At 44.0% G+C, this 23,023-nt stretch overlaps 1 pseudogene; it reads left to right on the top strand.

Moving 5' to 3' along the window:
• The first annotated feature begins 16,139 nt into the window (after window positions 1-16,139).
• LOC148146572 (uncharacterized) lies at window positions 16,140-22,166 on the top strand (annotated as a pseudogene).
• The last annotated feature ends 857 nt before the right edge of the window (window positions 22,167-23,023 follow it).

Raw genomic sequence — 23,023 nt, 5'->3', positions numbered from 1 at the left:
CTGGAAAAAAAAGGGCTGATGAAGGGCTTCCTGATGCCCAAAACGTTGATTTTCCTGCTTCTCGGATGCTGCCTGACCTGCTGTGCTTTTCCAGCACCACACCCTTGACTCTAATCTCCAGCATCTGCAATCCTCACTTTCGTCAAAACTTTGAATGTTATGACACCTCAAGTGTTCATTCCTCGGCACTCTTGGACATTAAACGCTTCCAGACTCTTGGCATTTAAGAAATGCTCCACACCTTCGTCTCTCCAACCAAAGTTGGTAACCTCGCAGTTGGCAAAATTACATCCACCTGCTACTATCTTACCCATTCACTCAGCCTGTCCTTTTAAAGGTTGTGAGGTTACCAACCTCAACTACCCCTCCCAGGCAGCGCATTTCCGAACCCTACCACCCACTGGGTGAAAAATGTTTCCTCAATTCCACAGGTTCATAGTTTCGTGAACATGGAGTCACAGATAGACAAGGTGCTGAAGAAGGCGTTTGGTATGCTTGCCTTTATTGGTCAGTGCATTGAGTATAGGAGTTGGGAGGTCATGTTGCAGCTGTGCAGGACATTGTTTCAACTAGTTTTAGAATACTGCGTTCAATTCTGGTTGTTATGAAACTTGAAAGGGTTCAGAAAAGATTTACAAGGTTGCCAGGATTAGAGGACTTGAAGCATAAAGAGAGGCTGAAAAGGCTGTGGCTATTTTCCCTGAGGGATGACCTTATAGAAGTTTATAAAATCATGTGAGGACTGAATAAGGTGAACAGACAAGGTCTTCTCCCTGGGGTGTGGGAGTGCAGAACTAGGGGACATAGGTTTAGGGTGAGAGGGGAAAGATTTAAAATAGACTTAAGGGGCATGTATTTCAGGCAGAGGGGGTGCGTACATGGAATGAGCTGCCAGAGGAAGTTGTGGAGGCTGGTACAATTGCAACATTTACAAGGCATCTGGATGGGAATATGAATAGGAAGATTTCTGAGGGATAGGGGCCAAGTGTTGGCAAATAGCACTACATTAATTTAGGATATCTGGTCGGCATGAGCAAGTTGGATCAAAGGGTCTGTTTCTGTGTTGCACATTCTATAACGCTAAACCTCCTGCTTTTTCACCTTTCTTTAAGAATGTCGGACGTTTCCATGAGATTGCCTCTTATTTTCCCAAATCCCAAGAATATAGGCCCTGTCTGCATTCAGCATCCCAGGAGTCAACCTTGTAAACCTTTCTGCACTCTCTAAGGTAAGTCTATCCTTTTTCAGGTAGTGGGGCCAGAACTGTGCAAAATACTGCAGATACGATCTCACCACTGAAATTAAAGTAAGATTTTTTTACTAATGTATGCAAATGTTGAAGGTTAACGTACGGTTTTCCTTCCAAGTTGCTCGGTGGACCTGCATGCTAGTTTTCAGTGACTTACACACAATAACTGCGCGACCCCTTTGGACACCCAACCCTACCAATCTCTCGGCGTTGAAGAGATACTCCACACCTTTGTCTTTCCAACCAAAGTTGACAACCTCCCAGTTGGCAAAATTACATCCATCTGCTATTCTCTTGCTCATTCACTCAGCCTGTCTAAATCCTTTGGAAATCTCTTTGCATCCTCCTTATGACCTATATTTCCACCAAATTTTGCCTCATCTTAAACCCGGGACTAATACAAAGGCTGTCACATCCCAATCATTGTGAACCACAGAGAACACAAACCCTGATCTTTGTGATACCCCATCATTCCCAGCCTGTCAACCTGCGGCTGACTTAATTACTATTCTCTGCCTTCTGTTTTTTAACTGATTTTTAACCCATGCCAGGATATCACCCCACTTCCATGCACTTTTTGTTTACAAGGCTCCCGTATCAGATTTATCAAACATGATTTTCGATTCATAAATCCATCTTGACTCCGCCCAGTCAGAGAATTATTTTCTAAATATATAGCAATCATGTCCCTTTAGATAGATGCTAGTATTTTCTATTCCACTGACGTCAGGCTAACTGGTCTGTAGCTGTCTGCTTTCACCCTCCCTCCTTTTTTAAACAGAGGGTTAAGGTTAGCTTCACGTTGTTCATCTGTTCTTACTTGTGGCAACTCTTTACCATCTGAAACCAAAGGGCAAGAGGATTGTGGTGAAGGAGGAGGGATCATGGTGGTGCATAATTCAGAAAGGCTTCATTACTCCACAAAGCAGGAGGGAGGGGGACCCACATCAAGAAATGAGTGCAAACTCAAGACCAAGATGCAGAATTAACGATGAGTATAAACTGACGTGATATCTGCAATGTAATCTGCTGCAATTTTCACAATGATGTTTTTATACAATTTTAAGATCAGTGAAGCACTCTTGGGCATAATTACAGCAGATAAAACAGATGCTGACGTGTTGATTATCCCCCAACTGACTATGTGTTTATAACTGTTAATGCTGTAAGATTGCTTTGGTAAGATAATATATAGTTCCTTTAAACACCATCTTAACCCTGACAGGCCCTAACTGCATTGCTAAGTGTGACTTGATTATTGAGCCCTGTGTTCTGGCCAAGATTAGAGACTGTTGACTAAAGGACCTCAGCGTAAGACAGTTCAATGATTAGGTACTTAATCCCAAACACAAAGCAGAGACGCCAATGTTTGAGTGCGCCATTAACCCTGAAAGCCCTCTTGAATCTATCACAATGCAAGTTTTCTGCTGTGCAAGTGGCAATTTTTTATATGCATTGGTTGGACTTGAATTAAGTAAAATGTTGAGGCTCATTAACTGAAGAAAGACACTGAAGGTTGCTTGATTTTCTGATGCAGGAGAAATAAATATCTTCAATATTCAAACAAGAAAGCAAAAAAAAAGGTTTCTTATTGATATTTTCAATTTACTCAGAATATTGTGGAGGAATCATTCATTGTTTCACCCCAGTCCATACCCAAGGGGATCTTGATGTCAAATGCCTTGTCAATAATCAAGTCACACTTAGCAATGCAGTTAGGTCCTATCAGGGTTAAGATGGTGTTTAAAGGAGCTATATATTATCTTACAAATGACTGTGTGTGCTTTTGCCAGAAGTGATTTTGGAAGCATTGTCCCTATCCTTCTCTGCCTTGGCTCGTTTACCACTGAACCCCAAATCCGTATCCTTATTAAATGCTAGATTTGACTATTTCAAATTTCTCCCAGCCTTTAGTATAGCCTCCATCCAGATATTGACAGAAGAGCTGAACTTCAGAGGTGAAATGAGAGTAACTGTCCTTGACATCGACTAAACTGGAGTCAATGGAAATAAACTGGAGTTATATGTAGCATAAGGAAAGATAGTTGTTGTTGGAGGTCAGCCATCTCAGCTCCAGGACATCCCTGCAGGAGTTCCTCAGGGTAGTGCCCTAGACCCAATAATCTTCAGCTGCTTCTTCAATGACCTTCCCTCCATCATTAGGTCAGATTGTCTAATGAGAGAGCAGCCCTATGATCTGTTAGGACAATGCAATTTCAGAAGTGGGGATGTTCAGTGGTAACTGTACAATGTTCAGCCCTCCTCAGTTACTGAAACAGTCCATTTCCATATGAAGGAAGACTTGGATAGGCTTGGGCTAAGGCGTGGTAAATAGAGTCAAGTCACAAAGGTTGCTGAGAATGACCATCTCCAACAAGGCAGAATGTAACCATTGCCCTTTGATGTTCAATACAGTGATACCCCACTAGGAGAAAGTGAGGACTGCAGATACTGGAGATCAGAGCTGAAAATGTGTTGCTGGAAAAGCGCAGCAGGTCAGGCAGCATCCAAGGAGCAGGAGAATCGATGTTTCGGGCATGAGCCCTTCTTCAGGAATGAGGAAAGTGTGCCAAGAAGGCTAAGATAAAAGGTAGTGAGGAGGGACTTGGAGGGAGGGGCGTGGAAATGTGATAGGTGGAAGGAGGTTAAGCTGAGGGTGATAGGCTGGAGTGGGGTGGTGGCAGAGAGGTCAGGAAGAAGATTGCAGGTTAGGAAGGTGGTGCTGAGTTCGAGGCTTGGGACTGAGACAAGGTGGGGGGAGAGGAAATGAGGAAACTGGAGCAATCTGAGTTGGGATTAACTCAGATTTCTCCAGTTTCCTCATTTCCCCTCCCCCCACCTTGTCTCAGTCAAATCCCTCAAACTCAGCACCGCCTTCCTATCCTGCAATCTTCTTCCTGACCTCTCCGCCCCCACCCCACTCCAGCCTATCACCCTCACCTTAACATCCTTCCACCTATTGCATTTCCAACGCCCCTCCCTCCAAGTCCCTCCTCACTACCTTTTATCTTAGCCTTCTTGGCACACTTTCCTCATTCCTGAAGAAGGGCGTATGCCTGAAACGTTGATTCTCCTGCTCTTTGGATGCTGCCTGACCTGCTGCACTTTTCCAATGATACCCCACTGTCAGCATCCTGGAGGGGTTACCATTGATCAAAATCTGAACTAGACCAGCCATATAACCACACCACAGCTGCAAGAGCAGGTCAGAGGATAGGAATTCACTGGCAAGTAGCACACCTGTCTCCCAAGTTCCTGTCCATAATCCACAAAGCATAAGGTCGGAATGTGATGGAATACTCTCATCCTGCCTGGATGACTGCAACCCCAACAACACTCAACGGCTTCCAGAACAAAACAACCCACTTGATTGGCACCCCGTCCACCACTGCCAGCACTTATCCCCTTCATCGCTGCTGCAACAGTACCACACATGGGATGTACTGCAGTAACCCTCGAATGCCCTCCCACAGCAAACACCAAATCTGCAACATCTACCACCTAGATGGACAATAGCAGCAGAGGCATTCCCTCCAAGTCACACACACAATCCTGACTTGCAAGTATATCAGTTGTTCCTTCATTGTCACTGAGTCAAAGCTCCCTTCCTGGCAGCATTGTCTACGTACCTACATCTTACAGACTGCAGTGGCTCAAGAAGGCAGCTCACCACCAGCGTCTCCAAGGTAACTAGGGAAATGCTGGTCCAGCGAGCGACACCCGCATCCTGTGAACAAATAAAAGAAACTTAATGAATGGCTACATCGAAAGCTTTTCCTCATGTCATGACTGCTTCTTTTGCTAGTTGTCTTAAATCAATTTCCTCTAGCCCTTGACTTTCCTGGTGTAATGGGAATCATCCCACCTTGCTTTCCCTTTCTCGGCCCTTCATGATTTTTTTACAACTCCATCAAGCCTTGTCTTAGCATTCACTTCTCTAATGAGAAAACCCTTCCTCTGTTCCCTTGAATCATTCTTGGAGAGGGTGCAGAACAGGTTTACAAGTCCTTCACGATTACAGTACCCAGAATAACACATGATTTGGAGAATAATAGAATAACTAGAATAGTACACACTTCATTTGAGATTGAACCATATTTTTATAAGCTTCACCATAATGTTACTCTTGCCCTCTACGCCTTCATTTATAAAACTGATGATCTTCCAAAACCACTTTCTCTACCTGCTGACTTTGACATTTCTGGGGCCCCTTCCAGCACTCTAAATCTTCTATTTATCATGGACATCCTGCCTCCTTTACTTAGCGTTGTTATTCTGTTGCCTTTCTCCCTCAGCAATGGATTAATGTGTCTCATTTTCCACGGAAGATTTCCTTGTTGTTATCAATTTCTTTATGGGCCTGCTGCTGCCACTAATTTCTTATCTCATCTGTATTCTGTTTTGCAAGATTTATTTCCTTTTTAGATTTGATTTAATCATTTTTGCACGTCTCTAGAACCCTCCAGCTAGACTTTACAATTTTCCTGACACTAGATTGGCATTTCTTTTTTCATGGGCTATGCTTGGCTGACTTTGAATATCCTTCTGTCATTTGGTTATAAATCCTCACTAATAATGCACTTTGGTCTCAGTACAAAAGAAAAAGTTCATAGAGTGTTGATAACTTGTGTTTTTTTTGTTGGATATTTGACTCCACAGAGATTCCCCTGGTTCTCACATTGCTGAGTAAAACCGATAGTATGTCAGAATGAGGGGAGGCTTCGGCTGGTCATATTCCTTGACCAAATCCATTGACACTTGAAAGGTGCCCCAGGGAAAGTTAAACCAAAAAAGCTGTGGGTCCACGAGCTGTCAAGAAAATTACTCATTGCTTTTCATCTTCCTCAATATTGTTTGACTGAAAGAAAAATGCATTTTTTCTACATACTGCGCCAACTCTTCAAGATTCCCAAATAACGGCACGATGCTAGGAATGTTTACCACAACTCAAAGACGACTGTTGTGAGTGAATTTCTTCAGAAGCGTGCTTCACTCTCATCGCCACTGCAATAACTCCACGGAGGCCGGTATTCTATCACCAAGTCACTATTTATTTACCCGCGGAGAGTAGTTGACACTGATCCAGCTCCCTCAGAGCCAAACTCTCAGAACAACAGGGTGTCTGATACTCCCTTTCATTATCTGTCAGCCAGCGCTCCCTGATTGGACCCGATTAAAGTCCCAATCAGGGAACTCCTATTCCATGTGGTCCAACTGGCTGACCACACTAGAATCACTGCACTTCACAAGATACAAAGCTTACATTTGAAATGTAAAGCAGGAGGCTTTGCTTCAACTGACCGTTTTATGTAACAAGTCTATTTGGGAAGCAAGAAAGACATCAAAGTTGGTGGTTTAGTAGATGAGAATATTGGGTGAAATTGCCCCAGTTCCTGCATAATGGGGTACTGGTGAGAAGGTTGGGAGAATCATGTGAGAAGACCAGAGAGGAGCTTCCCGTTGTCAATGGCTACACGTCGAATTTTCCAACCAAGAGTTGGACAGTGAGAAGGGACTCTTGCCAATGTTTGCATACATTAACATCCTCATTGTGAAAACATCGCACTTCATTAATTTGCAGTTTCCCATTCTACCAAGAGCTGGGAAGGAACTAAACGGTGACAATCCCTGACATGAAAGACAGAGCAGTAACCCAGCGAATCCAGCTTGCTGCTTGCTCCTCCAGACCTCTGTCAGTTACCAATATCTCAGGGTGTACTCTGCCAGTAGCAACTGCAAATACCATTACCAACTCACCCCCATCTGCCAGGACCTCACCAGCAAAGCAGGGTGTATTTGTGGCAATTATTAGAAACCGAACGGGCAAGCTATGGACTTCCAGCGTTTGACCAGGTTTATCTCTGGGCTTTAAATATGGTGTGGGTACCAGGAATCCTGGAAGGTTCTGGCATCAGCTGGTACCTCTGGCTAAAACCAAGTGGGAGAAAAGGATGAGTGGGACACCATAGGTAACGAGTTTGGGCAAGATAACATGAGAATCCTTGCTGGCTCATGCAGAGAGAAACCCGTTGTGAAATTTACCAGAATTGACACTGAGATAATTTCTGGTATGTTTCAGCCCATGGTCATCTAGTCAGTGTTGGTCCACTGTAGAATTATTCATTCAAATCAAAACCAATTGACATCTTAGTGGCACAGTGGTTAGCACTGCTGCCTCACAGCACCAGAGACCCGGGTTCAATTCCCGCCTCAGGCAACTGGCTGCGTGGAGTTGGCACATTCTCCCTGTGTCTGCGGGGGTCACAGTCCAAAAATGTTCAGATTAGGTGAATTGGCCATGCTAAATTGCCCATAGTGTTAGGTGAAGGGGTAAATGGGTGGGTTGCTCTTCGGAAGGTTGGTGTGGACTTGTTGGGCTGAAGGGCCTGTTCCCACACTGTAAGTAATCTAATCTAATCTTAGTAAGCTTACATTAATGCTACAATTATTCATCTTGCAAGGTTGTTGCCTCTAAATAGTGATGATTCTGGCCAATATTACAGGTAATGTACACAAAAATAAAAGAATCACAAATGATATGGAACCAACTTAAGAAATTAGGATCATATATAATGAAACAGAATGGTTGTCCTGGAGTTATAGAGTCATAAGGTCATATAGGATGGTCCAACCAGTCCATACCAGCCAGGTTCCCAAACTAAACTAATCCCATCAGCCTGCACTTGGCCCATATCCCTCCAAACATTTCCTACTCATGGACCTATCCAAATGCACTTTCATCCATCACTTCCTCTGGCAGTTTGTTCCACACACTAACCACTCTGTGTAAAAAAGTTGCCCCTCACGTCCTTTTTAAATCTTACTCCTGTCACCCTAAAAATATGCCCTCTGGTTTTGAACTCCGAGACGTTAGCGAAAAGAGCTTTGCCTTTCACATTATCTCTGCCTCTCATGATTTCATAAACCTCTATATAAGGTCACCCCTCAATCTCCTATGCTCCACTGAAGAAAGTCCCAGCCTATGCAGCCTGTCCTTACAACTCAAACCCTCCTTTCCTGGCAATATCCTGGTAAATCTTTTCTGAACCTTCTCCAGATTAATAATATCCTTCCTCTAACAGGGCGACCAGAACTGGACACAGTATTCCAGAAGAGGCCTCACCAATGTCCTGTAAAACCTCAGTATGACATCCCAACTGCAATGCACAAAGGACTGAGCAATGATGACAAGTGTGATAAATGCCTCCTTAACCGTTCTGTCTACATGTGATGCAAATTTCAAAAATTAAGTACCTCTCGGTCTCGCTGTTCTAAAACACTATCCAAGGCCCTACTATTAATTATATGAGTCCTGTCCTTGTTTATTTTACCGAAGTGCAATATCTTGCATTTATCCAAATTAAACTCCATCTGTCTCTCCTCAGCCCGTTGACCCAATTGATCACAATCTGTTTGTAATGTTAGATAACCTCCTTCACTGTCCACTATACCACCAATTTGGTGTCATCTGCAAACTTATTAATCATGCCTTTTATACTCTTATCCAAAGTTTGTGCAATGATTTATACTCTTATCCAATTCAATTACATAAATGACAAACAAAAGTGGACCCAGCTCCGATCCCTATGGAGCACTGTTAGTCACAAACCTCCAGCCAGAAAAACCTCCACCATCACTCCCTGACTCCTCCCCTTAAGCCAATTTTGTATCCAATTGACAAGCTTGCCCTGAATCCCATGTGATCTCATTTTACCAATTAGTCTACCATATGGAACCTTATCAAAGGCTTTACTGCACTGTCACCCCAGGCAGGTACCGGGGCGGGCTGCCCCAGAGGTGGTCGGAAGGTGCTGAGGGCGGTTAGTGAAGCCGGAAGGTGGGTAGGCCGTCCTGACCGCTGTCACCCTGGGCGGGTACTGGGGCGGGCTGTCCTAGAGGTGGTTGAAAGGTGTGTCAGGGCGGACCAAGAACTGGAAGGGGCATAGGGTGGACCGAGAACCGGAAGGCGGGTAGGGGCGAGCTGCCTTAGAGTGGTCGGAAGGTGGGAGCGGCGGGGGCTTGCTGGGTCTGTATTGTCTGCACTTTATGTAACAGTACTGTGTAATGTACAACTGTTATTGCTGTTGTCTCTTTATACCTTTGTGAAACTGGGATTTGAGGTTTGTCCTCATGTCCCTGTAAACTGTTTGAATGGTAGGGTTTGGGGCCTGGCTTTGCTGCTCCTCTCCCTTGTAAAATTGCTGTCTCTTGTATACAGCTGTAAATGTAACTGTTTGTTGTAAACTGTTTTTGTAATTTGTTTAATAAAATCAAAGGCTTTACTAAAGTTTAAGTAAACAACATCCACTGCTTTGGCTTTATCAATCTTTTTAGTTATTTCCTCAAAAGACTCAATCAAGTTTGTGAGACATGATTTTCCTCACACAGAGCCATGCTGACTATCTCTAATTGGTCATTGCCTCTCCAAATGCATACAAATGCTATCTTTCAGAATCTCCTCTAACAACTTGCCCAATCTCAAAGTCAGACACACAGGTTGATAGTTTCCAGGCTTCTCCTTACAGCCTTTCTTGAATCAACATCAACCACCCTCCAGTCATCTGGCACCTCGGCTATGATTATAAATGATACAAATATTTCTGCTAGTGACCCCACAATTTCCTCCTTAACTTCCCCTAACGTCATGGGATGCACAAGATCAGGTCTTGGAGATTTACCCACCTCCAGCACTTCCTCTTCTGTAATGTGAACTGTTTTCAAAACATCAAGGTGTATTCCCTGTCATTCTCTAGCCTCCATTTCTTTCTCTATAGCAAAGAACTGACACGAAATATTCATTTAATATCTCTCCCATCTCCTGAGGTTGAACACAAAGGCAATTTATTGTGGAGTTATTGCAACGTACAACAATTCTTCCAAAAGGAGATAAGCCTGCCATTTCAAGAAGTTTGAATTTTCGATCTGTCTTTAATTTGTCCCATTGTGGATAGAGCAGCTAGCTAAAGGCAAATACATTTCTCAGACAAGCTGTACAATATCCTAATTGATCAGTTGTTTACAAAACATAATGGAAGCTGAGAAAGCATTTCTAATCGCACTTTTCATGAACTGAAGCTGTGCAAACGGACTTTGCCTCCAATAAACTATTTTTGGTGATATGGCCACTGGAATGTAGTAAACAGCAGCCATTTTTCAGACAGCAAGTACCTCTAGGAAGGATACTCTGGGAGGGTGCAGAAACGATTTATAAGGATGTTGCCAAAGTTGGAGGGTTTGAGTGATAGGGAGAAGTTGAATAGGCTGGGGCTGTTTTCCCTGGAGCATCAGAGGCTGAGGGGTGACCTTTTAGAGGTTTACGAAATTATGAGGGGCATGGATAGGGTAAATAGATAAGGCTTGGATTAGAGTGGTGCTGGAAAAGCACAGCAGGTCAGGCAGCATCCGAGGAGCAGGAAATTCGACATTTCAGGCAACAGCCATTCTTGATAAAGGGCTTTTGCCCAAAACGTCGATTTTCCTGCTCCTCGGATGCTGCCTGACCTGCTGTGCTTTTCCAGTACCACACTAATCTAAACTCTGGTTTCCAGCATCTGCAGTCCTCACTTTTGCCTAAATAGACAAGGTATTTTGCCTGGGGATGGGGGAGTCCAGAACTAGACTGCATAGGTTTAAGGTGAAAGGGGAAAGATTTAAAAGGGACATAAGGGGCGCCTTTTTCATGCAGAGGGTGGTGCGTGTATGGAATGAACTGTCAAAAGAAGTGGTGGAGGCTGGAACAATTACAACATTTAAAAGGCACCTAGATGGGAATATGAATAGGAAAGGTTTGGAGGGATATAGGGCAAATGCTGGCAAATAGGATTAGGTCAGATTGGGGTGTCTGGTCAGCCTGAACTACTTGGACCTGAGGGTCTATTTCTGTGCTGTATGACTCTATGACTCTCATGAGCTAATCAGTGGGTTTGGGTGCTACTTATAAAGTGCTCAAGCCTAGAGTTCCTGTGGGGGCTCTTGTGGTGAAAGTGGTAGTGTCCCTGACTCTGGAGAAGGAGACCTGCATTTAAGTCCCACTTGCTCCAGAGGTGTGGCCTAGCTCTCTAAGCAGGTTGATATCGAAGTAGGAAAGGCTTTTGTGAAAGCTGGGCTCTTGTGGCACAGTGGTAGTGTCCCTATCTCGAAGCCAGGAAACCTGGGTTCAAATCTCACCTGCTCCAGAGTAACTCTGAATAGGTTGATCAGAAATATTTAACCATGCAAGTTTGAGTTGTTGCGAAACTTTTGATCAAACTACCTCCAGATTCTTTCGAATATCCTTAATCTTACATAAAGGGCAATTATTTTTAATCATTAATGTACTTGTCAGCAATTGCTTTATGGCTGACTACCTTTTAATATTACTGCCAATTTTGAACGAGCGATATGGCTGTCTTGTGAGCACATTGTGTAATTGGTCCCTGGCCATTTTAAAAATCAACTTAATAAGAATCTTGAGCAAAAAAACAAAGATATGCGATATAAACATTTATGATGCATTATTATTTTAAAACTCTGTTTCTAAAGTAGACATAATTGGTTTTTGGTCATCAGTGCTGAGAAGCTTTGGTTTGTTTTATGAAAGGGTCAGAAAGTCATTTTGAAGAGCCAGTTCAAAGAAGGAATGTGATTTAAGCTGAATGACTAGTAATGCTTCCTGGTGAGATAATTACTGGGGTGTTAACGAAGTGATTAGATTAGATTCCCTACAGTGTGGAAACAGGCCCTTTGGCCCAACCAGTCCACACCAACCCTCCGAAGAGCAGCCCACCCAGACCCATTTCCCTCTGGCTAATGCACCTAACACTATGGGCAATTTAGCGTGGTCAATTCATCTGGCCTGAACATCTTTGGACTGTGGGAGGAAACCGGAGCACCCGGAGGAAACCAACGCAGACACAGGGACTCCACACAGACAGTCGGCTGAGGCTGGAATTGAACCTGGGACCCTGGTGCTGTGAGGCAGCAATGCTAACCACTGAGCCACCATGCTGCCCCCAAGTGGACCTACAGCTAGGCAGATGGCCGGGACCAAAGAGGTTACAAAAACAGAAGTTGCTGGAAAAGTTCAGCAGGTCTGGCAGCATCCGTGCAGAGAAATCAGAGTCACTGTTTCGGGTCCGGTGACCCTTCCTGAGAACAGTTCTGAGGAAGGGTGACTCGACCTGAAACGTTAACTCTGATTTCTCTTCATGGATGTTGCCAGACCTACTGAGCTTTTCCAGCAACCTCTGTTTTTGTTTCTGATTTACAGCATCCACAGTTCTTTCGGCTTCCAAAAGAGGTTGAGTTCTGTGGAGGTTCAGCAACTCTCACCAGGATGAGTCTTGATCTGTTTTATGGGGAAAGATTGGACATGCTAGGCCTGTATCCACTGGAGTTTAGAAGAGTAGGAGGTGAATTGATTGAAACACTGATTAGAATGGCCCTTGAATACCATGGGCAGGACCGTGGGTAGCACGGTGGCTCAGTGTTTAGCACTGCTGCCTCACAGTGCCAGGGACCCGGATTTGATTCCACCCTCGGGTGACTGTCTGTGTGAAGTTTGCATGTTCTCCCCATGTCTGTGTGGGTTTCCTCCAGGTGCTCTGGTTTCCTTCCATAGTCCAAAGACACGCAGGTTGGGTGAGTTACCCATGGGAAATGCAGGGTTACAGGGACAGGAGGCAGATAGGTCTGGGTGGGATGGTCTTCGGAGGGCTGGTGTGGACTGGATGGGCTCGAGGCCTGCTTTCACACTGTAGGGTTTCTATGATACTCATAATACCATTCTCAATACTTGCCTAGTGAGCTCTTTAAATAATGTGACCAATACTGTGCACAGAAGAGATTTACAAGGATGTTGCCATGGTTGGAGGGTTTGAACTATGGGGAGAGCCTGAATAGGCTGAGGCTATTTTCCCTGGAGCATCAGGCGCTGAGGGGTGACTTTATAGAGGTTTATATAATTGTGAGGGGCATGGATAGGGTAAATACACCAGGCCTTTTCCCTGGGGTGGGGAGTCTAGAACTAGAGGGCATAGGTTTAGGGTGAGAGGGAAAAGATTTAAAATGGACCTGAGGGGCAACTTTTTCACGCAGATGGTGGTACGTGTATGGAATGAGCTGCCAGAGGAAGTGGTGAAGGCTGGTACAATTTGACTCTGATCTCCAACATTTGCAGTTCTCACTTTCTCCTCCTTTTTCAGGTGAAACATAGTGTTTAAGAACAGCGAGGTTACACTGGAACTGGATAAAACGTTGCTTGAGTCACAGCTAATGTTTGTGTATGCAGCCCTGGAATCCATATTATAGGAGGGATGTGATAACACTGGAGAGGGTGCAGTGGAGATTTACCAGGATGCAGCCTGGGCTGGACAGTTTCAGTGATGAGGAGAGATTGGACAGGCTAGGGTAGAGTTCCTTTGAACAGAGGAGGTTGAGAGGGGACATGATTGAGATGTAGAGGATTATACAGGGAATAGATAGTGTGGACAGGAAGGAAAATTTCCCCTTAGTGGAGAGTTCAACGACTAGGGGCCGTAGATTTAAATAAAGGACAGGAGAGGAGGAAAAAAGTCACTGAGAGCACAGAGAGAATCTGGACTCACTGTCTGTAACGGTGATGGAGGCCGAAATTCTCACAACATTGAGGAAATACTTAGATGTACACCAAGATATAAAAGTGAGAGAAAATAGAATAGAATAGTCTTGATTGTCACATGCATTGGAATGAATGCAGTGAAAGGTTTATAACATCACCCCTTGTGCCACCTTAGTTACAGGGGACCTAGCTGTTAAACGTTGTTACAGAATTGAAATAATTAAGGAAAGACCAGGATGGGAATATGGAATTTAAAAAACCCAGGCTGATAATAAAAAGTACCCTTAAAGTTCTCAAGTTATAGTCTTTTTTCACTGAGTCTGTGCCAACTGGCCTTCACAACATGAGGTCTTGCTGCCTCCATGTGCTAGCTCTGTCCCAGAATCTGCTCGAGCTCACTCTGATCCTGCTCCGAGCTCCGGCTGCCACTCACTTCCGGGACTTGCATCCAGGATTCGCACTGCTCCCGCACCAGGCTCCAGCCGCCTACACCGGCCTGGTCTCTGACACATCTCCCACACCGGCCTGGTCTCTGATACATCTCCCACACCGGCCTGGTCTCTGATACCTCTCCCACACCAATCTGGTCTTCAACACATCTCCCACTCTGGCCTGGTTTCTGACTTGCCTCCTGTGCCAGTCTGATCTCTGACACGTCTCCCATACCGGCCTGGTCCCTGACACACCTCCCACACTGGTTTGGTCTCTGATACGCCTCCCACACCGGCCTAGTCTCTGACACATCTACCACACCGGCCTGGTCTCAGTTCCTTCCCATTCTCCTTTCTCTCCAGGTAGGGTAGTTTAGAAAGTTAAAAGGTGGTGGACTGGGGGGGTAGGAGCGAAAGAAATACTGCAGCAAAGAAGGAGAAAAGAAAGAGAAAGGAAAAGGAACTTGTGAGCAGAGAGGCTCTGGCTGGAGCACTTACACAGCTGCCAAATTAATTCCCACGTTCAAATAGTCAGGTGCTATATGACTGACACAGACTCAACGGGCTGAAGGGCCTTTTTCTATGCTGTAAATATTTTGACTAGACGTTAAAATCTCCTTCCAAACAATGTACTTCTGAGGTTTACTGAGGCTGGACAGGGAACAACACACTCTCAGGAAGTAAGTTCACAAATTATGAGCAGCTAGCAGCCTCTGATTCAATATGGGTTTCAGGTCTTCTCACGTCTCGGGGTAACACGGCAGCTCTGAGAGGCAATAAGTGCCTTTCCAGATCCCTGCCTCTTCACCTCTACCAAGCAGTCCGATTGGCTGTGCAGATATATTCAACTCACCACTGCTCCCGCACCACCCTCATACCACCCCGTTCCTGAGAGTGACCCATGGACTGAACCCTCCCTGGGTGTGGGGAGCTCTCCACTCAACTGAATGCCAAGCCTGAGTGTCGAAGAACAAGGTTGCAGTTATAGCTCCACAACCTGCCTGAACTCTGCCCTGCCACGCCCTGACAAACCACCCTCTGCTTATTTGTTTTCTGTTCAACCTATTCAGAGATGTTGTTTCACACCTCTGAAGTACATAGGTTTTGAACCTGTGCCATCCGTCCTATACCCCCCACCCCCCCGGCTGAGAGATAGGGACATTACCACTGCACCACAAAAGCCCCACTCTCTTCTGCGTATATATTTCTTTTTTTGTTTTCCAATTCATTAATTGGCATGCAAGACCTATAAAGTTCCACCCAAGACTGAGGGAGATGGAGGGGGGTTAAATCAAAATGGAGTTGGAACAGGAGATAGAACACTCTGCCCCTCTCTCTAAAGGCATGAAGAGTGGGCACTGCGTGCTGCCTCCCCAAGGACACCCAGACACTCCCTCCCCTCCCCCACCATCTATGCGGTGACCGTAGAATTTACAGCACAGGAGGAGTTTATGTGATAACTCAGCCACTGAAATGGTTAAGTTCAACAGCTTCAAAATTATGCTGCTATTGGTCTACAATTACACTGTCAATTATAATTAACATTAGCTTCAGGCTTGCAGTGACCTTTTCCCAAGCACTGCCTGCTCTGTAATTTGTGCGACCTTAGGTGCAGCATTGACTTTGATTCTGTTAGAATCTAACAGGGCTATGCAAGCCTGCAATATGGCCAGCTAAATCGCTGTTACTTCATTCGACGTGGAATGAAGTGTGATTCAGATGTGCGCTTCTGAGGGGCAGGACCTCAGACACTTTCAGCAAGCAAAGTTAGTTTCTGAAACACATTAAACATTATGAAATAAATTAAACATTATGAAAATGCAAAGCAAATTACCTGGAAACTCTCCTTGTCATGTGAGGTCAATAATTTAGGGAATGCAAAATGAGAATAGATGAGCAGCCAGTTAGAAATCTGGGTGTGATGGATGAACCTGGAACAAAATAATGAAATTGAATTGTAATTAAGTCAGCTATGCATGTAGAGGTGTTCCTCTTTTTTTTAAAACAGAAATAATGTCTTTTTAGTCAGTGAATTGTTAATGTATATTAGTCATTTTATATAATATGTTTTTGGCGATTTTTGAGTTTTGTAGCTCAGGTTGATGATAAGTCTGTAAGTTAGCTCCTGAGCTGAAAAATGAGTTGCTGGAAAAGCGCAGCAGGTGAGGGAGCATCCAAGGAGCAGGAGAATCGACGTTTCGGGCAGGCTTATGCCCAAAACATCGATTCTCCTGCTCCTTGGTTGCTGCCTGACCTGCTGCGCTTTTCCAGCAACACATTTTTCAGCTCTGATCTCCAGCATCTGCAGTCCTCACTTTCTCCTGTAAGTTAGCTCCTTCAAGCTCAGTGAGCTAACTTACAGACTTAATATATTTTTATCTGACTCTGTTGTGATGTGATTATGAAATTATGGGGGTGGCACGGTGGCTCAGTGGTTAGCACTGCTACCTCACAGCGCCAGGGACCCAGATTCAATTCTTGCATTGAGCGACTGTCTGTATGGAGTTTGAACATTCTCCCTGTGTCTGTGTGGGTTTCCTCCGGGTGCTCCGGTTTCCTCCCACAGTCCAAAGATGTGCCGATCAGGTGAATTGGCCATGCTAAATTACCCATAGTGTTAGGTGCATTGGTCAGGGTGAAATGTGGGGAATGGGTCTGGGTGGGTTACTCTTCAGAGGGTTGGTGTGGACTTGTTGGGCCGAAGGGCCTGTTTCCATATTGTAGGGAATCTAATCTAACATTTGTTGCAAATAAATTCCATTATTGGGTTTCGATTTGTAAAAGGGCTTGACAAAATAGTTGCAATGGACATTTTCTATAGCTAGGTTAAAACAAGGACTGCAGATGCTAGAAACCAGAGTCTAGATTAGAGTGGTGCTGGAAAAGCACAGCAGGTCAGGCATCATCCGAGGAGCAGGAAAATTGACATTTCAGGCAAAATTTGCTAGACAGCCCATAATAAAAATAGAAATTGTTATGTATGCCTTGCAGCTACAATTATGCCTTCAAAAGACATGTTCATGATACACCACCGTATATAACCCATGGGTAAGGAACTCTCAGACTCTATCTTAATTGGGACCACTTGAAGGATATATAATGTAGTGGAAATGTGCTGTAGTGTATGTCCAAATAGTTCAGTGTTCACCCACACACTGAAGAGTCTATGACTGTAATGCATACATATATTATATGTATGTATACACACACGTAAAACTGCAGGAATTATAAGACAAGTCTATCAACTCTTTCCATCCATTGTTACTCAAATCTAGCCCCTAGGCTATATGAGCTAAGAAAGGTACTCCCTCATCGAGTCCAAAAACCACATGGGAGGCAAATGGCAATATGATGGCAGCTGATGGTAAACAGAATTCACCACTTTTAAAACAAATCTAAATTCAAAGTGGTGAACAACTGGAAACCTCACTTAAGATCAGCTTCAAGGCATTCAGAAAAATACCAACACCAATTTCTGTGAGGACAGGTAGGTAGATTAAATGGCAGAATGCTTTTTGCAGTTCTTTCAAAACAGAAGTTTTCTTTTTAAAAAAAGTCTTATAATGAGCAAACAGTTTGCTCCCCTTTTTATTATTTGTCTGTGGGGTGAAGGTATCACTTGCTAGACCAACATTCATTCCCCAGAGGGTAGATAGGAGTCAATGAGAGTGCAGTGTGTCTGAAAACACATATAGACCAGACCAGGTAAAGACAGCAGATTTTATTCCCTAAGGGATTTTTAAAACAGTAGCTGTATGAAACTGAATCTCATCTTTTTTGGCTAAGACTGAATTTCGTAGGTTTTTTTGGAGGGTTCTTTGTCATGGGACCCAATGAGTCTTCTTGTCAAATCTTAGCAAACGTGCTTCATTAACTAAAAGCAACATACTGCGAAAGCTGGAAAACTGAAGTGAAAACAGATACCGGTTTTCATGTGTGCTGGAAGTGTTTTCAAAAGTCTGGTGAAACATTAACAGGGCTGGCAGAATTTGTGAAGAGAGGGACAGAGGTAATGTTTTAAGTCGGATATGACTGTTCTTCAGAACTCTTGACTGAAAAGTACATGAAGCAGGAATCAGCCCTCCCTCTTATGATGAGCCTATTACAGTGGCACAAATGAGCTACCAACTTATTCATCAGAATGGAAACTAGCAATACCAAGCCATTCCACAAATGTAAAATGATTGATAAAATGTGGCATTTTAAAAACAAAATAATTTTCATATCAATTTTATATATTCAAACAGTAATAGGTGCCTAAAGAATGGTAGATTGTATTGAGAGTAATTCCCCTTCTGAAATGGATGCAGTGTACAAAAGAGGATAAATGAGTTTGTAGCACAGATTGAAATTGGCTTGTACGCTGCTGTGGATATTACAGAGATGTGCGGATTAAGGCTGGAACTAAATCTCCAAGGATCCACATCCTAGTGAAAGGACAGGCAGATGAGAAAAAGGAGCAGGGTTACCTTGCTAGTAAGAAATTAAACTAAATCAATAGCAGGAAGTGATATCGAGTCTGAAGGCATAGAATCTGTGTGGGTAGAGTTGAGGAACCGCGAAGGGAAAAACACCATGATGGGAGTTGTATACTGGCCTCCTGATAGTAGTCAGAGTATGAGGAAGAAAATGCATCAGGAGATAGGAAAGGCAGACAAGAAAGGCATTATTATAATAATCATGGGGGACTTCAATATGCAGGTGGACTTGGAAAATCAGGTTGGTAGCAGATCTCAAGAAAAGGAATTCATTGAACTTTATAAGTTTTTTTGGAGCAGCTTGTAGCAGACCCCATAAAGATAAGAAAATTCTGGATTTGGTGATGTGTAATGAGGCAGACTTCATTAGGGAGCTGAAGATGAAGGAATTCCCGGGGTCAGTAACCATAAAATTATAGAATTCACCCTGTAGTTTGAGAGGGATCAGATGTAAAGGTATTACAACTGAGCCAAGATAACTACAAAGGTAACTCATGAGGGAGAAGCCAGAGTTGATTGGAAGGGGAGTTATATTAGAATGGTGCTGGAAAAGCACAATAGGTCAGGCAACATCCGAGGATCAGGAAAATTGAAGTCTCGGGGCCTTTGCCCAAAACGTCAATTTTCTTGCTCCTCAGATGATGCCTGACCTGCTCTGCTTTTCCACCACTCTAACCTTGACCCTAATCTCCAGCATCAGCCGTACTCACTTCTGCCTTGACTGGAAGGGGAGCCCATCACAGAAGGTGATGGCAGGAGCTTCTGGAGCTAATTCGGGAGACACAGCAGAAATTCATCCCAAAGAAGAAGAAACTTAATAAGGGAGGGAGAAGGCAATCAAGACTGACCAGCCTGAGAGCAAAAGAAAATGTGGTGAAATGAGTGGGAAGTCAGAGGATTGGGAAGCCTTTAAAAACCAAGAGCAGATCAAAAAGACAATAAGGAGAGAGAGAGAGAGAGAGGATGAAATACGAGAATAAGCTAGTTTGCAATATAAAAGAACACTGCAAGACTTTTTTGGATATCTAAATAGCAAGAGAAAGGCCAGAGTTGACATTGGACCATGGAAAATGAGACTAGAGAAGTCGCAATGGGTTACCAAAGAAATGGCGAAGGAATTCAATAATACTTCGCATCAGTTTGTCCTCCACAATAATCCTCAACACTGGTGCCTCACAAAGCTGTGTACTCAATCCCCAATTATACCTCATATACATACACCACTGTGCGGCCAAATTCAGCTTTAACTCCATTTACAAGTTCACTGATGACACCACCAGAGTGAGTTGGATCTTAAACAACAATGAGACAGAGTGCAGGAAAGTGGTCGACAGCTTAGTGGCATGGTATAAAGATGACAATCTCTCCCTCAATGTCAGTAAAATGAAGGAGCTGGTCATTGACTTCAGGAAGCGGGGTAGAGGACACGCCCATATCTGTATCATTGAGGCTGAGGTGGAGATGGTCATGACCTTCAAGGTCCTTGGAATAAATATCACCAACAATCTGTCCTAGTCCATCCACGTCAATACTGCAGTCAAGAAAGCACACAATGCCTCTACGTCCTCAGGAAGCTAAGGAAATTTGGCATATTCACAAAGACTCTTACCAATTTTTATAGATGTACCATAGAAAGTATCCTCTCTGGATGCATCACCAGCATGGTGTGGCAACTGCTCTGCCCAAGACCGCAAGAAATTACAGCGCATTGTGAACACAACCCAGTCCATCATGAAAACCAGCCTTCTACCTATTGACTCCACCTCCACCACTCGCTATCTCAGGAAAGTAGCCAAGATAATCAAAGACCCTTCTCACCCCAGTTACCCTCTCTCCCACCCTCTTCCATGCCCTCATAGTGAACAGATTTAAGGACAGCTTTGTCCCTGCTGTTATCAGACTTTTGAATGTATTGCTCATATATTAGAGTCAATTTTTCTCTGCACCTTCTCTGCATGCACTTCCAAGTACTCTGCAATCTCATCTTTAATAACGGACTCCAAAATCTTACTGACCATCAAGGTCAGGCTAACCAGTCACAGAGACCTGTGGAGGCCTGGTCATTGAGTGTATTTAAGGCAGAGGTAGATAGGTTCTGGAATGGTAAGGAGATTAAGGGTTATGGGGAGAAGACAGGAAAATGGGATTGAGAAATACAGCAGCCTTGACTGAATGGTGGAGCAGATTCAATGGGCTAAATAGCTTAATTCTGCTCCTATAATCAGATCATCTAGTGGTCTATTTTCTTCACTTCACCAAATGGGCCTCCCAGCCTGCCTCAATCCCTTGCAATTAGCCTACTGGCCAAGCAGGTGTACAGCAGACACCATTTCCCAAGCCCTACACCCATCATCTGGCCCTACACCCTGGGTCATATGGATAACAAGGACACCTAACTCAGGCTGCTACTCACCAACTACAGCTCCACCTTCAATACTATAATTCCCTCCAGACCGATCACAAAACTCCGAGACCAAGGTCTTGGCTCTGCCCTCTACAACTGGATCCTCAGCTTCCTGACCCACAGACTGTAATCAGTGAGGATAGACAACTGCACCTCCTCCACAATAACCCTCAACACTGGAGCCCCTCCCCAAGGATGCAGTCTCAGCCCCGTACTGTACTCCGTGTACATCCAAGACTGTGTAGCTAAATTCCGAATCAACGCCATCTACAAGTTTGCTGACAACACCACCATGGTAAGATGGATATCAAACAGCGATGAGTACAGAAAGGAGATCGAGGGCTTGGTGACCTGGTGTAATGATACCAACCTCTCTCTCAATGTCGGTAAAACTAAAAAACTGATCATTGACTTCAGGAAGAAAGGAGGAGGACACACCCCCATTTACATCAATGGAGCTGAAGTGGAGAGGCTGGAGAGCGTCAAGTTCCTAGGAGTGATGATAACCAACAACCTGTCCTGGACTTTGCGAGTGGATGCGACGGTCAAGAAGGTACAACAACACTTCTTCTTCCTCAGGCGTCTCAGGAAATTCGGCATGTCCATAACAGCCCTCACCAACGTTTACAGATGCAGCGTTGAAAACGTACTGTCCGGGCACATAACAGCCTGGTTCGGCAACTGCTCTGTCCAGGGCCATAAGAAGCTACAGAAGGTGGTGTGAACAGCCCAGACCATCATGGAAGCCAACCTCCCATCCATGGACTCCATTTACACTTCTCATTGTCATGGAAAGGCTGCCAACATCATCAAAAACCCCTCCCACTCCAGTAATGCTCCCTTCCAACCCCTTCCATCAGGGAGAAAGTACAGACACTTGGAACACATGCACCAACAGGTTCAAGAACAGCTGCTTCCCTGCTGTTATTAGACTGATGAATGGAACTCTCTTAGTTCAAATAATGTTGATCTTGGTCTGTTCACCTCCTGTGCAGCCATGACCTTGCATGCCTTTGTCTGTCTATGATGTAGAGGAGCCGGTGTTGGACTGGGGTGGACAAAGTTAAAAATGACACAACACCAGGTTATAGTCCAACAGGTTTATTTGGAAACACTAGCTTTCAGGGTGCTGAACCACCTGATGAAGGAGCGGCAGTCTGAAAGCTAATACTTCCAAATAAACCTATTGGACTATAACCTGGTGTTGTGTCATTTTTAATCTCGCTCTGTCTAAGTGCCGTATGATTTGTATGTCCTTGTTGCTATGATCTGCCTTTTCTGCTTGCAAAACAAAACGTTTTACTGTACTTAGGTACATGTGACAACAATAAATAAATCAAACCAATTCAAGAACATTATAACTTTGAACAAATTGAATAATGTTTTATTTCCCTGTGTGATATAGTCTGGGTTTTAGTGAGAATCTCATTAAGCTGGAAACCAATGGCTATTTTCAGTTTTCAATAACAAACTGTCTCCAGACGATGGTTTTATCTTTAGTAAGGAAGATTTTATTTGTAGAAACATTTCTACTTTAACTAGCTTTAATTTTTTCCATTTCTATCAGATAGTCTGATTATCAATATTTAAAAGTACTTTTCGGGTGATTCCTAAAGCATTCTTCCCACAGCTGTCTCTGCATATATCTACAACTGATGAGCTTTCCATGGATTTCTGTTTATTATTCTGTTTTCTTTGTTGTGTTGTTCTCATTTTTTAAATAGCTCTTAGTCCTTGACTCTTTTTCACTCCTTTATTTTGTTGCTTTCCCCATCTGTCCCTTCATTCTCCTCTCTACATGCATTTCATACGTCTCTCTCAAGAATGTGAAAATCAGAATCAAATTGTAATTTGGGCAGCACAATGACTCAATGGTTAGCACTG

The sequence above is a fragment of the Chiloscyllium plagiosum genome, unplaced genomic scaffold (assembly GCF_037043375.1).
Source record: "Chiloscyllium plagiosum isolate Xiang-an unplaced genomic scaffold, Cpla_swu_hap1 HiC_scaffold_20, whole genome shotgun sequence".
Classification (NCBI taxonomy): Eukaryota; Metazoa; Chordata; class Chondrichthyes; order Orectolobiformes; family Hemiscylliidae; genus Chiloscyllium; species Chiloscyllium plagiosum.
The sequence above is the reverse complement of the archived record's forward strand: the minus strand, read 5'-3'. Positions and strand labels throughout refer to the sequence as shown.